The sequence below is a fragment of the Sturnus vulgaris genome, chromosome 29, assembly GCF_052056855.1.
Source record: "Sturnus vulgaris isolate bStuVul1 chromosome 29, bStuVul1.hap1, whole genome shotgun sequence".
Lineage (NCBI taxonomy): Eukaryota > Metazoa > Chordata > Aves > Passeriformes > Sturnidae > Sturnus > Sturnus vulgaris.
This window is the reverse complement of record NC_142271.1, coordinates 6,051,872-6,070,012: the sequence shown is the minus strand read 5'-3', so window position 1 is coordinate 6,070,012 and position 18,141 is coordinate 6,051,872. Positions and strand designations below refer to the sequence as shown.

The following is an 18,141-nucleotide window of genomic DNA, read 5'->3' as shown; positions in this document are numbered from 1 at the left end:
GCTCGATGGAGCTCTCATAAATGCAGGCTGCTCCTTGCAAATAACAGCCTGGTACCCCTGAGGACAGAGACCAAATGTCACCTGTTTGGTGTAATTCTGGCAGCCAGAACCAGCCCCAGGTCACGTTCTTCCCACTGTCACAGGCAAAGCAGAGCTGTTATAACAGAGTCACCACATCAGCCCTGCTGCAGCTCAGGGCTGAAGGACACTGCCCTGGGTCAGGAGTGTCAGGAACTGCAGATTCTTGTAACTCCTTCCCTCCATCAGCAGTGGGACTGCCATAATTAAAGTGTATCTTCATCACATCTACTCTAATCCTCTCTCCTCGGTTCAACAGGTCTTCACTTAACCAACACAGATGTTTTCTTCACTCTAATATTCATGCTGGAAACTAAACTGCACCACTTGGGTTCCCACTTGGTTCTTGATTCCAAGAGTTTCTGAATGCTCCACAACGAAGGTTCAGCAATGGGAAATCAGAGTTCAGTCTCTGCCATGCCTTCCTCACCTCACAGGGGTAACTCACTGCTGCTCTGAACTGCAGGAGCCAACCACTCTGGGAAATTCTTACCCACAAAAACTGGGCCTCCCTCCTGCCATCCTTCCCCTGCTCTGGGAGCACTGGCATGAACTCATCTTCATAACCTGATGCTCTGTTTCACCATTTCCACTGAAACGTCCTCAGCTTGACTCTACCTTCCAGGACCTGCAGGGAGCCCAAGGGAAGGATGGAGAGGGACTGGTCACATCTCACACAAGGTTTAACATCTCAGCAAGACAGCCTGGACCAAGTAAGAGAGCTCAGCAAGATGAACAGGTCTTTTCAGAAAACTTTGGGACATCCTTACTGATCTCTGCCATTAGGTGTCATGTTTCCAGCAGCAGCAACTTTCCTAAAGTGCAAATACAAATGCCTACAGGAAAATCTGACCCTGGGATTTAGAAGAACCCTTTTAAGAAGATGCTTCCATTCAATTTCTGTTTAATTTCCAATTAACTATTTAATAAAAGAGTAAAAGAAAAATCAATAACTACTTCAGAGCTCAACATAAAATGAATTGAGGCTATACTTTAACCACCATCCTCACTACTTCATCTTCAAAAAGTAACCCAACACCCCTTCAAATCAAGGCCAAAAAATCCAAACACCAGCCTAGGACTTGACCAAGTTTTAAAAGTCATGTGTCCCTTGAATCTGCTTCTGCAGAATTAAATACACAAAGTTATTATAAGAAGTGATGATCAATATGGATGTGGCTCATCAGAAATTAAAATAAAGTGATAAAATAGGAAGTCTTCCATATTACCCTAAAACCCCAAAGTTTTGATCAGGATCCACAGTCAGAGCTAGCTGAGCTGATTTTGGCAAGGTTGAAAGTAACACTGGATCAAGGATAATTCTGAACTTCAAACAGCTACACATAAAAAACACTTCAAATATAAAGCCTAAAGGTTTGAACTTATGTATGTTCAAAAGATTCACTTTGTTTTCTCTAGGAAAACGGATAACATGTTCCTGTTGTCAGAGTATTAGGATTCCTCTTGAGGATGATTTTTCTAAGCCTGCAAAGTTGCACAGAAGCGATCTGCTCTCTAAACACTGAGCACAAGTTCAAAGTGCCACCGAGCGAGCTGTGCACGTGCAGGCTACACGAAAAAGCACTGCAATATAAAGTACAAACAAATGCTTGGAGTTGTTTATGCCCAGGACGGTGATTCAATATACAATTAAAACTTTAATGTTCAAGTACATGCTACACTCTTGCCATTTAATTACTTTTCAGTTTTTTTAAGAACAATCCTCGGGCTGGCTGAGCAGCCACGAAATGCATCACTAATAACCTCTGTCTGTACATGTGCAGCTCATGGTCCCCAATATAAACTGTCCCGATGAGCTGTGTAAACACGAGTCTCCAAATAAAAGCATTAACCTGTCACTGCACTTACACTGCGCGAGTAACGCAGCGCGTTTGGCAGAGATCCTCTGAGAACCTTCAGCAAAGCTACTTACCCTAAAAACAGCCGGGCCAGCGGCACGACACGTGATGGCAGCGACAGCTCAGCCCCTGGGGGACACTGCCGGGATGGGGGACACTGCTGGGCATGGGGGACACTGCTGGGGATGGGGGACACTGCTGGGGGACACTGCTGGGGATGGGGGACACTGCTGGGCATGGGGGACACTGCTGGGCATGGGGGACACTGCTGGGGATGGGGGACACGGCTGGGGATGGGGGACACGGCTGGGGATGGGGGACACGGCTGGGGATGGGGGACACGGCTGGGGATGGGGGACACGGCTGGGATGGGGGACACTGCTGGGCATGGGGGACACGGCTGGGGATGGGGGACACTGCTGGGGATGGGGGACACTGCTGGGGATGGGGGACACTGCTGGGGATGGGGGACACTGCTGGGGATGGGGGACACTGCTGGGGATGGGGGGACACTGCTGGGATGGGGGGACACTGCTGGGATGGGGGGACACTGCTGGGCATGGGGGACACTGCTGGGCATGGGGGGACACGGCTGGGGATGGGGGACACGGCTGGGATGGGGGACACTGCTGGGCATGGGGGACACGGCTGGGGATGGGGGACACTGCTGGGGATGGGGGACACTGCTGGGGATGGGGGACACTGCTGGGGATGGGGGGACACTGCTGGGATGGGGGGACACTGCTGGGATGGGGGGACACTGCTGGGCATGGGGGACACTGCTGGGCATGGGGGGACACTGCTGGGCATGGGGGGACACTGCTGGGGGACACTGCTGGGATGGGGGACACTGCTGGGGGACACTGCTGGGATGGGGGACACTGCTGGGCATGGGGACACTGCTGGGCATGGGGGACACTGCTGGGCATGGGGGACACGGCTGGGGATGGGGGACACTGCCAGGCTGGGGGGACAGCCAGGTTTCCTCAGCCCCACACACAGATGCAGGCTGTGAGCTGGAGCCGCTCTGGAGGGATAACTCTGCTCCCCGAGAGCAAACACCACGCATGAAAACAGATTATTTTTAGAAACGGTGCGAGCACAGCACTTCCTGCCGACTCCACCTTGAAGAACGACAGACGCTCTGTCACCCTCCATTCCAAAAGCAGCATTTCACAACTTCTGCTACCTGCCACAACAGAGAGAGGCAAGGGACAATCTGCCGAGAATGGCAAGTGACAATTCCCCAGCTTGTGACTTGGCACTAAGAACTTCTGTTGGAATATGTTGCCAGTCTTCACTCACATCAATAAATCGATGCCTTTTTTCCTGCCACAGGGATGCACAGAACATTAAATGTTTTTATTTATGACACTGATTTTCTCCATAGCAACCGGATGTGAACATGGCATTCCCAGCGAAATGAAGTCACTATAGCAACGTGATAATGATGTCAGAATAATCAGACAGCATTTCATACTTGTGAAATACATCGCTTCTGTGAATTCACTAAGTTGCAGAGACCACAAAAGCAAGAGTGCTCCATCTGGAACTTCCCTTTAATTTGCCTGCCTTTGGATAACTCCTCATTAAAGGCACAGAGCTTTACTAACGCGCCATTCTCTGCTTCTCCAAGCTTCCTCCATTACTTCCTGAAAGTCTCTCAGTTTCCCACATTAAAACCCTTTCAGCTCCAAAGATCCACTACACCAGGGAGAATTACTGACACACCATTTCAGCACGAAAAAAAGCAATGACACAAATCACAACAGTGAAACATTTCACAGCAGACAGGCACTGTCAACTGAACAGCCGCTTTCCTCAACTCCTCAGATAATCTGGTGTCTCTTTACGGGGAGCAACACAACCACTCAGAGAGAATTACAATAGAAATTACAGAGTGCCGATACAATACTCCGAAGGCAGACAGGCGTTTTTAAGTTAAACAACTATTTTAAGAAATATTATCTCCCCTGTTAAGCTACCGAAAGGAAAAAACCCAGAGTTTTCATGGTTTGCCCTTCCTGTTTGCAGCTCTTTCCAAGCTGTGAGCAAAGCAAGACCCAGTTCCAGCTCTGTGTCAGTCGGAATTGACTCGCTGTGTCCAAACCCCAACCCTCCCACTGAGGAAGCTCCGCAGGAATCCCTGCACCAAACCCACACGTTCTGCACCTCAAATATCGCAAGCAAAGTCACCAATTAACGAGAAGTACCTAAACACCAAAGTTTCCCTGCACAGAGAACCGTTTCTCTTTAAAGCAACCGAAGGAAGTGCAAGAAACCTTTTTAGAGCTGTGGTGGTCTGAGACAACGAGTCCCTGGGAGTGGAGGATGAGGATGGGCCGGAGGATGAGGATGGGCCAGCCCGCTGCTCCACGTGGCTCCCCCTTGGCTTGTCCCACCTGCCCAAACCTCCTGCCGCCCATCCTGGCAAAGCGGAGCGGCTCCTGGAGCCTGTCCCCGTCCTGCCATCCCCTGTACCCCTATCCTGCCATCTCCTGTCCTGCCGTGTCCCTGTCCCCTGTCCTGCCATCTCCCCTTTGCCATCCCACCCCCCGTGTCCCAGCCCCGCTGTCCCTCGGGCCCCGCTCGAGTCCCCGTTCCCGTCGCCCGGCGGGAGCAGCGAGCGAGCACGGGACGCCCCGAGCACACCCGACCCCGCCACCAGCGCACGAATTCCGCGCGTGTGCGAGCCCGGCTGGCACAGCCCGCCCGGTGCCGCACAGGATGGATGTGGATGTCCGGCAGGGCAGGACGGACCGGCCGGGGCAGGACGAGAACGAGAACGGGGCCAGGGCCGGAGCCGGGCCGACCGCCTCCCCCTCGCTGCCGGCCGGGCCGCGGGCAGGGAGCGCCCGGCGCTGACACCGCCCGGCCCCGCCGGACTCCGGGCCGGCCCCTGCCCCGCTCCGCCCGCCCCGCGGCCTCGCCAGGCCCCGCCGGGACAGCCGGACCCGCCGCTCCCCAGCCCGGCCCGGCCCCGGCCCCGGCCCCGGCCCCGGCCCCGGCCCCGCCGCGCTCCCCGCTCACCGCCGCCCCCGGGCCGCCCCCGCCGCCGCTCGGCTCCCCCGGAGCGGGCTCGGAGCTCGGAGCTCGGAGCTCGGGGCTCGGCTCCTGCCGCTGCCGCTGCTGCTGCTCTGCGCGGCGGCGGCGCCGCGTCCGCTCCGCCCTGCGCGGCCCGGGGAGGAGCCAGAGCGGCGGGCGGGGACGGACGGACGGACGGACGGGCCCCGCAAAAGTTCCGGGAGGGCCGGGGCAGGTGCGGGGCTGCGGCGGGACGGGCTCCGAGTGTGCGGGGAGTGCGCGTCCAGCGGGGCTGGGCACGGAGCGGGGCTGGGCACGGAGCGGGGCTCCGCGGACTCTGCTCCGTGTGTGCGGGGAATGCGCATCCAGCGGGGCTGGGAAGGGGCTCAGCCTGGAGAAAAGGGGCATCGGGGGCAATTTCTGGCTCTGCACAACTCCCTGACAGGAGGGACAGCCAGGGCGGATTTGGGATCTGGGAACAGGAGGAGAGGGAGCGGGCTCAGGCTGGGCCAGGGGAGGCTCAGGGTGGAATTTCTCCGTGGGAAGGGTGGGCAGAGAGCAGGGACCGGTGGTGACAGGGCTGAGGCTGTTTCCGTACGGAGATGATGCTGCACCGGTCACACGGGACACGACAAGAGTCACCAAGAGGTTCCCGAGCCCCGCCACACCACAGCGCTTCACCCCTTAAAAAGCTTTTCTCGAAACACAGCACTTCAAAGTTTGTTTATTGTGAACATAATTTGTTTGTTTCTTCAGAAAAGCATGAAATTAAAGAGCTGCAGCATTGGAGTGAAATACACATGAAAGCGACAAGAAACAGACGGAGCGCGGGACGGGGAAATGGCACAGAAAAGTCGTGCCCGTGTTTGTCACTCACTGAGCGTTTGTAAACTGCAGCAGCCACACAGGGACGATCAGGTCACAAGTCCAGCACAGTCACTGATCTGGGAGATCACTTCATTAGCCCCGACTTAAACTATAATTCAGCTCTAAACTATACACTCCAGAAAAGCTAATGTCAACAGTCAATAAATTCCAGGGGCTTGTTTTCCTCGTTCAGAATGTACAAATACCCCAGGAGGAGCTGTAGGTGCTGACATGGCTGCAATGCCTGGCTCTCCATGAGCAGAGGGATCTCTGGTGTTTCCCAGCACTGTCACCTCCTCACATCACCAGGGAACGCGAGGGCTGCAGCCGCTGTCCCTGGATGCTCCAGGGGAGGCTGCAGGGATGTGCCAGAGGCAGCAGCAGCACACCCACGGGCCTCCCCACGCTCCTCCATCACCACCTGCAAAACTTCAGGGACACGAGCACATTTGTTGAGATCTGAGGCTACAGCAACAATATTTTAGCAGCCATGCTGCCTTTCATCCAGGACTCCAACAAAAATGCTAAATATTACTTGTCTGGCTGTACAGATGAGAAAACAGAGATTAAATGACTTATCCAAAATCCCCAGCAAGTGAGAGGCCAGGAGACACACAGAGCTCAGAGTCCCCACTCACCCTCTGTAATTGAGGCTGCTCCAGTTCTCCCTCTCACAGCTTTGTGTGTGCAGCAGAAATAAATACACAGCGCAGAATTTTGCTCCCAGGTACAACTTGTGGCTGCTGATACTGATCTGTAAATCCCTGTTTTTATGGCTTAAGAGGTGTCTCCTTCCCTGGGGACCACCGTGCTGGGAGCAGGTGAATCACTGCTTGATTGGGATCGCTGGAGGCAGGGCGATGTCAGCAGAGGATTTCCACACTTTCTGTCTCTGCAGGAAGGACTTGGCAGCCTCAGCAGTGAGAGGCTCAGGCACAGCGGGACAGTCGGGGTGGCAAAAGCATCTGCCTCGAAGGATGCTCAGCACTCGTGGTTGAGCAACTTGTTTCTGCAGAGTACAAACGTTTATCGTGAAATCTGTGACCTTAGGAAGTTACTAGCTCAATGTTTAAAAACATGAGGTTGTGTCTGGAAAACAGGCAGGGACAAAATATCAGCAGTAACTTCTGTTTTAAAAGCTGTGCAAAAATATATTCCTGTGGCAGAAACTGCGAGGGATGCAATTCCTTCAGCAGGCTCAGTGTACATGGAAATGTTTGAGCATACTGCAAGGCTTTACCCCAAATTTCCTTTGAAATTAAAGCTTTAACAAACTTTGCCCCAAATACCAACACATTTGCAGCTTTTCCCACTGAGTGCTGCCTGAAGAGTTCTATTGTATCCAAGGAATCCCACACTTATCTATTTCATGGAGCATCTCCCAAGTTTCAAAACAATGAGGGTCCAGGCACACTGAGGGCCTGAGTCAGCAGGACAGAGCTCCTGGCTGATGTGTGTTCTGGTTGACTTTTTCCCCCATTTTCTGCAGGTTTGAGTGGAAGCTGATAACATTTATTGCTGAGTCAGGCTTTGCAAGTACATGAAATTAGATCTGGATGGATGTGAACCTGGTTATGAAATGATTAGAAGAGGAGAAGCAGGTCCAAGTTCAGCTGAAATCAGAGGCACTTTTCCTAGTGACTCCAGCAGGGAATAAATCTGGATCTCAGTTTCTCCCAGCCCCTCAGAGCTCTTTCACTCCCTGCTGCTGCTCCCTGTCAGCAGGGTGTAACATGCCATGCCCACACCTCACAGTGCATTTCCCCATTTCTAACAAATCCCATTATTCCAGGGAGTCTGCAGGGTGACTGACAGTGCTGACAACCCCAAAGCAGGGATTCCCACTCACACCAGCTCAGCAGTAACACAAGGTTATGAGGCAAAGAGAATCGATTCTCTGCATCCTGTCACACACAGGACACAGCCTGGAATGTCCTGGACACAGCCCAAGAAACCCAGTGACCCTTCACACTGCAGTTTTATTAAAAAAGGTGTAATTTATCACAGCCCATCTATTTATACACAACAGGAGTTGCCACAATAACTTCTTTTCCAAGCTCTGCAGTCTAAGTCCATTCATATTAAATTATACTGAGATTTCACACCCCTTTTCCTGCTATATGGCAGCAGTTAAGGACTGAAAGGAAAACATTTATTTGTCCCAGAACCTGCAACAGGATTGCAATTTTTCACCTGCTTTTGCAGCTGAGTTGCAGAGGTTGCACTGAGTCTTCCACGGGCAAATTAATATGAAGCAGAATCCCTCAGGACTTCTTTTATTCCAAAATAATAATTGCCCAATTGGATAAATTATCACAAGTTCAGCTGATGTAAATACGTAGCTAAGGCCCATTTGCTGATTTAATGAAATTCAGAAACAATTTGTGATTGCATAATGACCTTGGATTGCTGGCTGATAGAATCAGAGGGCTGGAGAGCAAATGAAAGTGGGTTTGACACCATGCAGGATAATAACACATTATCCTTTTGCTCTGGCTGTCAGAAGTGAAGGTGCTGACTGCATCCTGGTCCTGTCCTGAGTTCTGAACTTAAACTGCACAAGAAAGGAACTGGTGCTCTCTAAACTTAAAGTAATCATTCCTTAAACTGAAGAATAAAGAAAAAAATGCTCACTCCAAAGACCTCAACACAAGCCTTTGAAGTACAAGCATAATATTTTCTTTACAGATGAGATTGCAGTGTATCATTATGAATAATGACTTAATGATGTAATTAACAGTGAGCACCCACATGGCTGCCAGCAGCTGCCCTGGCTGAGGGTCAGGGAGCTCACACCTCACCTCCCACGCTGTCCTGGCCGGGGATCCGACCAGCAAGGATCATTTAACACAGCCCAGCACCCCGAGCTCTGTAGGGGCAGGAGAGCTCCGAGCCTGTTCCCAGAGCAGACAGGACCAGATTCCTGAAACCCCATCCCTGCTGCCACTGCACACCCGGTTTGTTCTGTGCCCACAGTCTGGCTGGGTGAAGCTACCAGGTAATTAGGCAGATGAGCTGGGAGCTGTGGGATCCGGGGAGGGATGGCCGATCCCAAGGCAGGGCTCTGCCAAACTCCAGCAGGTTTCCAGAGGGAAAGCCTGGACTGGGTTTGCCATGCACTGCAGCCCTGGGGCCCCAGTGCTGGGGCCGTGCTCCTCCCCCAGCTCATCCAGTGCCCTGAAGTCCCTTGGAATCACAGGACAGACTGGTCCCAGTGCAAACACGGAGGGGTTTTCCAGCTTTGAGCCCCAGGGATGTGAGCACGGGGGCTGCAGAACGGGTGAGGAGGCAGGAACAAGGCTTCCTCTACCACAGACACCAGCAAGCCTGGGCTTTCCTCCTGTGTGACTGTCACTCTGAAAGGGACATGGGATGGAGGCTCCTTATGCAGCTTCCCAAACCTTTCCCTGCCTTGTGAGTGTGCCAGAAAAGCCTGGAGTCAGTCTGGTATCTGCAGTTCTGCAGAGTCAGGAGAAAGGCAGAGACTGATTGGGGTTTCTGGTTCAAGGGTTTTATAAATACCATCAGAGGCTGTGAAACTCACTGGGGAAGGAAGCACAAATCCCACTTCCCGTGCAGGGAGCTGCCAATGATCAGGCACAGGGATTCCCACGTCTCAGCCCAAGAGCAGCACAATGGGCTGCTCTTACTCTTCGCTTTCTGCAGGCAAGAATTTCCTTGTCTGAAGCTGCAGCAGCCTGGAATTTCCTAGCAGAGGAGAAGGATTGGATGCTTAGGTCGGGATCTGACTCAGCAGTTCATACTGAGACACATTTGTAGGATATTTCCCAAATCCCCTGGGTAGGGATGGGTGGCACCTCCACAGAGACCCCCAAAACACAGCCCAGGGCCTGATTCTGCCCTCACTAACCCCTGCCACAGTTTGCAACGTGGCTTGGGCAAATCTGCTGGGTTTGCACAGGAAAAAACCAAAGCAGAGGGGACTGGAGCTCCCCGAGCCCTGCACAGCCACAGGGAGAGGCCCAGGCTCAAGCAGGAAGAACTGGGACAGCAGAGCTCGACATGAGCAGGAACAAGGGCTACTCTTCCAGCTGCCAAACTGTGCTCACTGCTCAAAGGCAGCTGCAACCACACATTTTCTATTACCCAACTTCTTCCTGTGCAGCCCAGCACTCGCTCACCCCATGGCCGGGCGGTGCCTCCTCCAGCTCTGGGTACCAAACCTCCTCCTCCTCCTCCTCCTCTGCCAGCTGCTCTCACCCATTTCTAGGGCAGCTGCAGCTGCCATTTTCCTCCTTCTGTTTTGTAAAATCCAGGCAGTAGAGTATGGGGAAGTGGGGAAAAGGAAAGAAAAAATAAAGATAAAATGAAAGTTAAAATGTAACTGCAAGAGGAAGTCAGAGACATCCTATGACTGGAGGTTTGGTGGAACCCACACAGTGAGGCAAACATTGCCTTGAAATTAAATGTCATATATATTGAAAGTGAGAGAATATCTAATTTAGTAAGTACTCTTTCCCATGTTTCCTTTCATGGGGTTTAAACACATGTTTTCTTTAAAGAGAGTCACACAATGACTGCATTGTAGCCAAGGGGCAATTTTTGATTAGCAGGTAAAAGTAACAATCCAGCTATTTGTCTGTCAGCTTCTGGAAGCCCTGTAAGATCCATGGAGTTTCTTCATTACCTGTCCATGATTCAGCCATGATTCATAAATAAATTGTCGCAGCTGGCAGGGTCAGTATCCAGGGCTCAGCCACTGCTCGTGCCCTCAGCCCAGCCCCAGGCCAGCAGCACACACAGACACAGGCTGCAGGACAGCGACATCAGTGAGGTGATAACGAGCTCACCTGTACCTGCACAGGAGATGTGTGTTTCCAATTACTGCTGCTCTGCCCTCCTGAGAGGACTCCATCGTGCCACAGCCTTGGAGACCCTCCAGCACCTCCATTCCTCCTTTTCCAGGGGTTAGCAGGAGCTTCTCCTGACCCAGGACAGGCAACTCCTCAGCTCCCTTTGATCGCTGCTCCACTGTAATTATGAGCACAGTAACACTTAGACTTTTGACAGCACTCTTTGTTTTCTGATTGCTTCCTGAACACAAGTGAATAACCCTGGCTTTGAGCCCCTTTCTTGGGAAGAGCAGGTAATTTCCTTCGGGAAGGCTGAATGAAGTCAAGCAAATGCTGAAGGGGAGGGAGCACCAGGCACCTGTGTGTCCTCACAGCCAGTGCTGAGCTCCCCTCCCAGCACTGCCACCCGGGGTCCCTTTGGGCAGCAGCTGAGTGTCACAGCCTGAGCCCAGCTCTGAGAGGATCATGAGTCACTTCCACCCCTGCTGTGACTCAGGAACTTTGACTGGAAGTTGCCTGAGAGAGGCCTGGATGTCCTGTGTCTGTGCCACCCTGCCCTGTTTCCCCTTGGGCAGGGCCAGCGGTGCCAGGGCCGGGCAGGTCACCCTGGGACACACACGGGTCTCCTTTCTGCACCCAAAATCGTGGAGCTGGGAGCTCCCCACAAGCTGAGCTGTGCTCTCTGTGTGGCTGCAGCCCAGCTGAAAACCCCAGCGACATCCTCCAAACACTTGGGTGTGCTTTGGTTCCCAACACTTCCCTCTGTTGCCCTTTGAAAAGAAAGTGTTTGCATAAATAACAGCAGATGCGTTTGGCAACGGCTCGTCTCCCAGCCCGAGTGTGGCAATGGGAGTGAGCAGAGATAAAACTGCTGCATCTGATGTGAGAAATTCAGCAGATGGGATTGCAGGAGCAGCCGGCCCGGGCAGGGAGGATTGAGGCTCACGGACTGAAATTGTCTCAGAATTCACGGCAGGGACTGGGGAAAAGCTGAACGAGTGACAGCACAGAGCTCAGCCCAGCAGTGACCTGAGCAGGGACAGACTGCCAGCTGTGCAGCCACCTCCAGCTGTGCCTTCCCACATGACAGGGGAGGGTGTGACACTGAGTCCCCAGCGCTGCCCCTGCTGTGGGAGGGCTGCCATGGAGCTCCCGGGCTGTTTTCCCGAGGAGCACGCCAGGGATGAGGGTATTTATCTCCCAGATCTCACTTTTACCCTAAACACACAAAAGGGGTCCCAGGAGCTGCTGTCCCGTTTGATAAAGCAGGATGGGAGCCGAGCTCCTGGCGCGATGGGGGCCGGTCCTTAAGGTTACCTTAATGACAGAAATCTCCACTTGTCTTTCCAGAGCTACAGAAACCGCAGCGGTATCAGAGCAGTTGATCGCTTGTTTTACAGCCTGGGCTGTGTGTTGTGGTGAGGAGCTGCATTCCAGCCTGACGGGCTCTGCCGTGGCTCCTGTCACCACCGGCCCCAGCCCCGCAGCTCTTGGCTCTCGCTCCCTGCTCCATCCCCGGGCAGGATGAGGGGCAGCTCAGCACGGGCTGCAGCCCCTCCCGCTGCCCTGCATCCTCCTGGCCGGGCTGCCCGAGAGCCCCGGGGCTGCTCTTGGCTCTCCTGACATCTTCCAGACACCTCTGGGGGCTCTTGGTGCTGGGTGTCCTGGGCATCTCCTGTTCCTGCCAACCCATCCCCATCCCCATCCCATACCCATCCCCATCCCATCCTATCCCCATCCCATACCTATGCTCATGCCCATCCATGCCCATGCCCATGCCCAGCTCACACAGGTCCGTCCCCCTGTGCTGGTCCCGGGCTCTCCCAGCCCCCATGGAAGCCCTGAGCGAGCCCAGCTTTCATTTCCCGCTGCCAAAGCAGCAAAGCCCAGCTCAGCAGTTTCACCCCCGCGTGTTTGGATGGCAGTGCAAGTGACAGGGAGATGCAAACAAGAACTCTTTATCTCTCGTCCTTCCCCACGTGCCTTTCCCAAGCTGCTCCTTCAGCAAAACCCGCAGTGCCTGTGCCAGCCCAGAGGTGCCAGCCCAGGGTGCCAGCCCAGGGTGACAGCCCAGAGGTGCCAGCCCAGAGGTGACAGCCCAGAGGTGACAGCCCAGGGTGCCAGCCCAGAGGTGCCAGCCCAGAGGTGCCAGCCCAGAGGTGACAGCCCAGAGGTGCCAGCCCAGCAGCTCCAGGGGCTGCAGGAGGGCAGTGCCAAACCTCCTCTCACACCAGCAACAGGGTCATGGTGTTGTTATTTACCTGGGAACTCAGGTTAAATTCCTTCCACTGCAGTGCTGTGATTCCTTCAGACAAATCTTAGGGGTGAACTCCAGATCCATTATTGTGAGGCTGCAAAAGCTGAAGCAAGTATTTAAGAAAACTTTATTTCCTCCCAAGCCAGGGCAGCAATCCTGGCAATAATGTCCTTAAGAAAGAAGTTTTCTACAGCAAAGAGAGCTCTGTGTGTGTTTTGTTGTAAGGAAAAATAAATTTCACTAAGGAACCAAAAAACACCTCAGAGTTAATTGTAGAACAAAAGAGGCCTTGATTTCTGCCATCCATCATGGAAAAGGCTGGATCCAAATATACATCCATTAAAAATAAAAAGGTATAAACAATGCTTCCTTCCTAAAGAGCCTCCCTGGCAAACCTGGACCGTGCTGGCCACCAGAGCCCGGCTGCCTCCAGCTCATCTTCCTGTCGGGGGAGCTGAGATCCAGGGACACTGCAGGCACCTCAGGACCACTTCCCTGGAAAATGGGTTTATTTTCATCCATCTTTGATCAAAGAAAGGCCCAAAGGTTTTCCTTCCTGGCCGGCACTTTTGTGTTTGGCTGCCCTTGGTTCTGTGGGACCTGAGCCTCCCTCCTCCTGCTCTGCTCTCAGCAACAAGCCCTGAGCATCCCTGCAGAGCCCAGGCCAGAGGGACCAGGCAGCTGAGGAACCCTTGTGGCACCAGCATGGCACTGGGACCACTCAGCTCTCTGCCTTGGAGCCATCAGCTCCTTCCCCCTCCCCAGGGGCCCGTGGGCTTTCATTTGTTCCTTTGGAATTGCTGCTCCTCGGGGAAAAGCCTCTGCTTCCACCTCAGAGGATTAGGGCAGCCACAGGACCAAATCCCTCTGTTCATTACACCCGGGTAAAGCTGGAGTAAATAAATCCTGTTAAGCCATTGGGGCCACTCTGGGCTTACCCAGACAGAAACGGCAGCACTATAAATAAGATCTTGGTTTGATTAGGGAAATAAAGGCAGGAAAAAAGCACTTAAAAGATATCCAGAGGAAATATAAGCTTCACCCCCCCCAGTCATGCTGACAATGATGAATTAGTCCACGAATGCCAGTCAGAGAGTGAGTCATGAATCATAAATAAATTACAGCAAGATATTCATAGAATCATAGAATATCCTGAGCTGGGAGGGATCCACAAGGATCATCAATCCAACTCCTGGGCCTGCACAGGATAACCCAAAATCTTAGGAATCTCAGGAAATACCTTGGTAGTATTCATTTAATCTGGGACATTTGTAGCCTGAGATGTCACTAAACTTTCAAAATTCAGAGAAATTCAGTGACTCCATATCAAGCACATATATTGCTTGTGGTTGATAGAGCCACACATTTCTGGCAGTGTTCATTCACCCTTGTTGGAGACAAACTGATTTGGAGAAGCTGCTAAATGGGTTTTACACCCTGTGTTCTCCAGCCCCAGGGACAGGGCAGTGGCAGTGCTGCTGCCTGTGCCAGGTGTCCCCTCCTGAGGATGCTCATCAGTGAGATAATGGCACTTTCCTCCCGTTCTTTTCACAGAAAGGCTGCTTTTGCAGTGCTTTGCAGTTAAATAGTTTGCTAGTGTTCAAAAATAAGAGCTGGGAAGGGAGCTCGGGGCCTTGGCTTTGTTGTTTCACCCTGTCCTGCCTCCCCCAGCCTTGCTGTACTGAGATGCAAAATTATCAGTGGAAGAGTTTACAAAATGTCAAAACAGTTTCTCTCCTGTCAGCCAGACAATTTGTGTAAATAGAGCCTCTCTAAAGAACCTCCTGCCAGCTCAAACCTCCCTTTCATCTCCCCAGGATTTATTGTATGCCATTTTCATGGAATTTTAAAACAGTCTCTAATGAAGAGCGAGGATGGAAAGTTCTGTGCTGTGCAGAGGAGCCTCCAGTGGGATCCCGGACCTGCTGTCACCTCCCAGGGCTGGCAGAGCTGTGAGACACGAACCGAGGTGATTTCCTCTCCTCACACGCAGGAGCTGGCTCTCCACACTGCTCTGCAACAAGCTGGGGAAGCAGCTCTGGGAATAAAATATTCCAAAAGGCTGCGTTTCCCAGAGAGCAGCCGTGTGACTCCTCATTGCCAGCCCCGGGTGCTGGGAGCAGGAGCAGAGCGGGGCAGGAAGAACTGGATAACCCGGGACTGGCGGAGACTGGGGCTGGCATCAAACGGGTCCTGTGCCAGCTGCACCCACTGCACGGCCACACCCCAAAAAACCTGCCAGAAACTACAGCTATAATGTCATTCATTTTAAAAACACCCAGAAATTTAATTTGTTCAAGCCCCTGTCCGTGTTTGTACCTGGAATTCCAGGGCTCCAAGCGGGAGCGGTTTGGAAGCTCCTGCTCTGCATCCCCCCCGCCTGCCCAGCGCAGCCACTGGGCCACCCTGGATTGGCACCCCCGGCTCCTCCGGCACGGGCCCGGCAGGACCAGCACACCCAGCTCAGCCCTGCGCTTCGGGGTTTGAAATCCAAAGCCACGGAATCCAGCCGGGCAAACCAGGAGGATGGGAATCCAGAGGGTAAAACCAAGGGATGGGAATCCAGAGGGTAAAACCAGGAGGATGGGAATCCAGAGGGTAAAACCAAGGGATGGGAATCCAGAGGGTAAAATCAGGACGATGGCAGCGGCTCCTGCTGAGTTCTGAGCGCAGCTCCCAGCGGGAACGGCCGGGGGTGCCCGCAGGGAACAGCCCCGGGCAGGGATGCCATGGGCAGGGATTCCGTGGGCACGGATTCCATGGGCACGGATTCCATGGGCAGAGATGCCATGGGCAGGGATTCCATGGGCAGAGATGCCATGGGCAGGGATTCCAGGGGCAGGGATGCCATGGGCACGGATTCCATGGGCAGGGATTCCATGGGCAGGGATGCCATGGGCACGGATTCCATGGGCAGAGATGCCATGGGCAGGGATTCCATGGGCAGAGATGCCATGGGCACGGATTCCATGGGCAGAGATGCCATGGGCAGGGATTCCATGGGCAGAAATGCCATGGGCAGGGATTCCAGGGGCAGAGATGCCATCCCCATACAAGGAGACAGCTGCTGCAGGGAGCTTTACAGAGCCCAGGACTTACAAGGAGCAAAGCTCCTCCCAAGGCAGCTGCAGGAGCTCGCAGCCTGCTCGGGACAGGGGAAGCCCACCCGGCAGGAGACGCCCCTGGCACTGTCCCTGCCCAGCCAGGAGAGGGTTTTGTCCCACCCCACCCAGCAGGGGACAGCGGGAGAGGAGCGGGGAGGAGGGACAGGGGGTCCCTGCCAGGGGTGCCACACGCTCCCTGCTGTCCTGCCCTGCTCTCTGTAACATCCAGGGCTGGCTGGGGCTGAGGCTCTGCCCGTGCTGCACTGGAGGGCAGACAGCAGCCAAGAGGCCCTGGCACCTCTCCTGGCAGTCCTGGTGAATCACCAGGAGAACCCGAGCCCCAGCACAGCTCAAGCTCAGGGAATGGGATGTGGAAGGGAAGAGGAGCTTTCCAGAGCTGATTCTCCTCTGACAATTTGCTCTTGACAGCAGCTGAAATCATCTTTGGAACCAACTCTGCATTCTAAGGACAGTGAACTTTGCCTTTCAGCACAGCTGTGTGTTTCTTCAGGGGTTTCTTCAGGTTTATGCCTGTGAGAAATACCAGCAGTGATTTTCTAACATCACTGTGCCCCCATTGGAGGGCCAGGTGAAAAAATCCCAAATGTGGAGTTTCAGAGGGAAACCAAAAGGGTCCTGCTCCTGTCCAGCCCTTCTCAGCTCTGTGCAGACCAGATTAACCCCCCGTTACCTTGGAAGGGGAAACTGAGGCACAGTAGCAGGACATCGTCCCCCACACCAGGCTCCAGCTTCTCATTCTGTCTCAGAATTCTCCAGCCCGCAGTCGCTCTGTCACACCAGATGTAATTCTGCTCCACACTCACATCCTCTCTCTGCCCTGCTTTCACTTCCTTCCCAGGCAGGGAAGAGCCAGGACAGAACTCACCACTCGCCACCGCTTGGTGTATGACTTGCTTGGGGCTTTTCCCTGTAAACATTAAATTTTGAAATCGAGAAGAAAACTCCTCCACACCTCCTGGCACAGGAGCAGGAGCTGCTGGGATGTAAGGAAAGAGGGGACACGATGTCCCAAAGCAAGGAGGGCAGCACAGGGCCAGCCTGGCACAGTGTGAGCACAGGCTCAGGGACAGCCGGGACCAGGCAGGGCTCTGCTCACAGCGCTGCCCTCGAGGAGGCTGCTCTGCCCTCCCTGCCAGGGTTTTACAGCCCCACCAGAACACAGCAGACGTGGCTGTTGACTCACACGATAAGATCATTGTTGTGGGATATTTTTTTTCTGTGTGTCATTTAGAAATAATTTTTTTCTAGCAAATTTGTTCTCCTCCCCTCCACCCCCAAAGTGAAAAGGGAATCTGTGCTCAAAGCTGCAGCTGAGATTGCAGAGACCTTCCCTTCCTGATCCTTATCTCACCAGGATGTAGGAGGATCTCTCGGGAATAGCTGGAAGCCTTTCTCTGGAGCCATCCAAGAAACGAGCACAGCCTTTAAATGGCAAAACCATCAAGAGCTCGGGGACCGGGATCCCAAAGCCTTTAACCCCATCTGGCTGTGACATCCCCGGGCTGTGCCACACGGGACTCTGAGCCCAACCTGCCCGGGCCGGGCTGCTCCTGGAGCCGCTGCTCGGCTCAATAACGGGACCTAAAAATACTCCTTGGAATCCTGATCTGCACCAAAGGCAGAATCTGCTCCTGCTCCTGCTCGCTGCCTTTGGCTGGAGGCACGGCCAGGGCTGGGCTCTCCTGAGCCGCACCTCGGGCTGGGCTCACACCGCGCTCAGGGAGCGTTTAATCGCTTTGCAAGCTGTGAAAACCTCGAGCCCTGTGTTTCCTGAGCCTGGGGCTGAGCGAGGGCACTGGGAGAAGGGCCGGCTGCCCCGAGTGAGGATGCAGGGCCCGAGGAAGGGATGCAGCAGCCACAGCACCCCCGGGCTCATGCGGGGCAGGGACAGCAGGAGCGCACAGGTTCATCCTGCCGTGGTGACACAGGAGCCACCCGGCCCAGCAGCCTGGCTCTGTCATGGCTAGGACAGGAAACACGTGCAGCCTGGTGAGGAAGCACCTGAAGAGCATCAGAACACCTTGTGCCTGCCCCGGCAGGAACCTGGGGGAACAGGGGGTGCCGGGCAGAACCCCCTCCATTCTGCCCCACCTGGGCTCGGTGGCATCGCCCTCGGA

General features: G+C 54.0%; 1 protein-coding gene and 1 long non-coding RNA gene across 2 annotated transcripts in view; one reads left to right on the top strand and one right to left on the bottom strand.

Moving 5' to 3' along the window:
• Nucleotides 1-5,094, bottom strand: part of RAP1A (RAP1A, member of RAS oncogene family) — a 30,086-nt gene extending 24,992 nt beyond the window's left edge. Inside the window, exon 1 of the mRNA XM_014892344.2 lies at nucleotides 4,968-5,094. The gene's annotated coding sequence lies outside the window, so the exon portion shown is untranslated. The remainder of the gene's footprint in view (nucleotides 1-4,967) is intronic.
• Nucleotides 5,095-5,133: 39 nt separating this feature from the next.
• On the top strand, nucleotides 5,134-6,554 carry LOC148220956 (uncharacterized). Its single transcript, XR_015808723.1, has 2 exons — nucleotides 5,134-5,196; nucleotides 5,718-6,554. It is a non-coding gene; the product is annotated as an uncharacterized LOC148220956 (long non-coding RNA).
• Nucleotides 6,555-18,141: the final 11,587 nt, after the last annotated feature.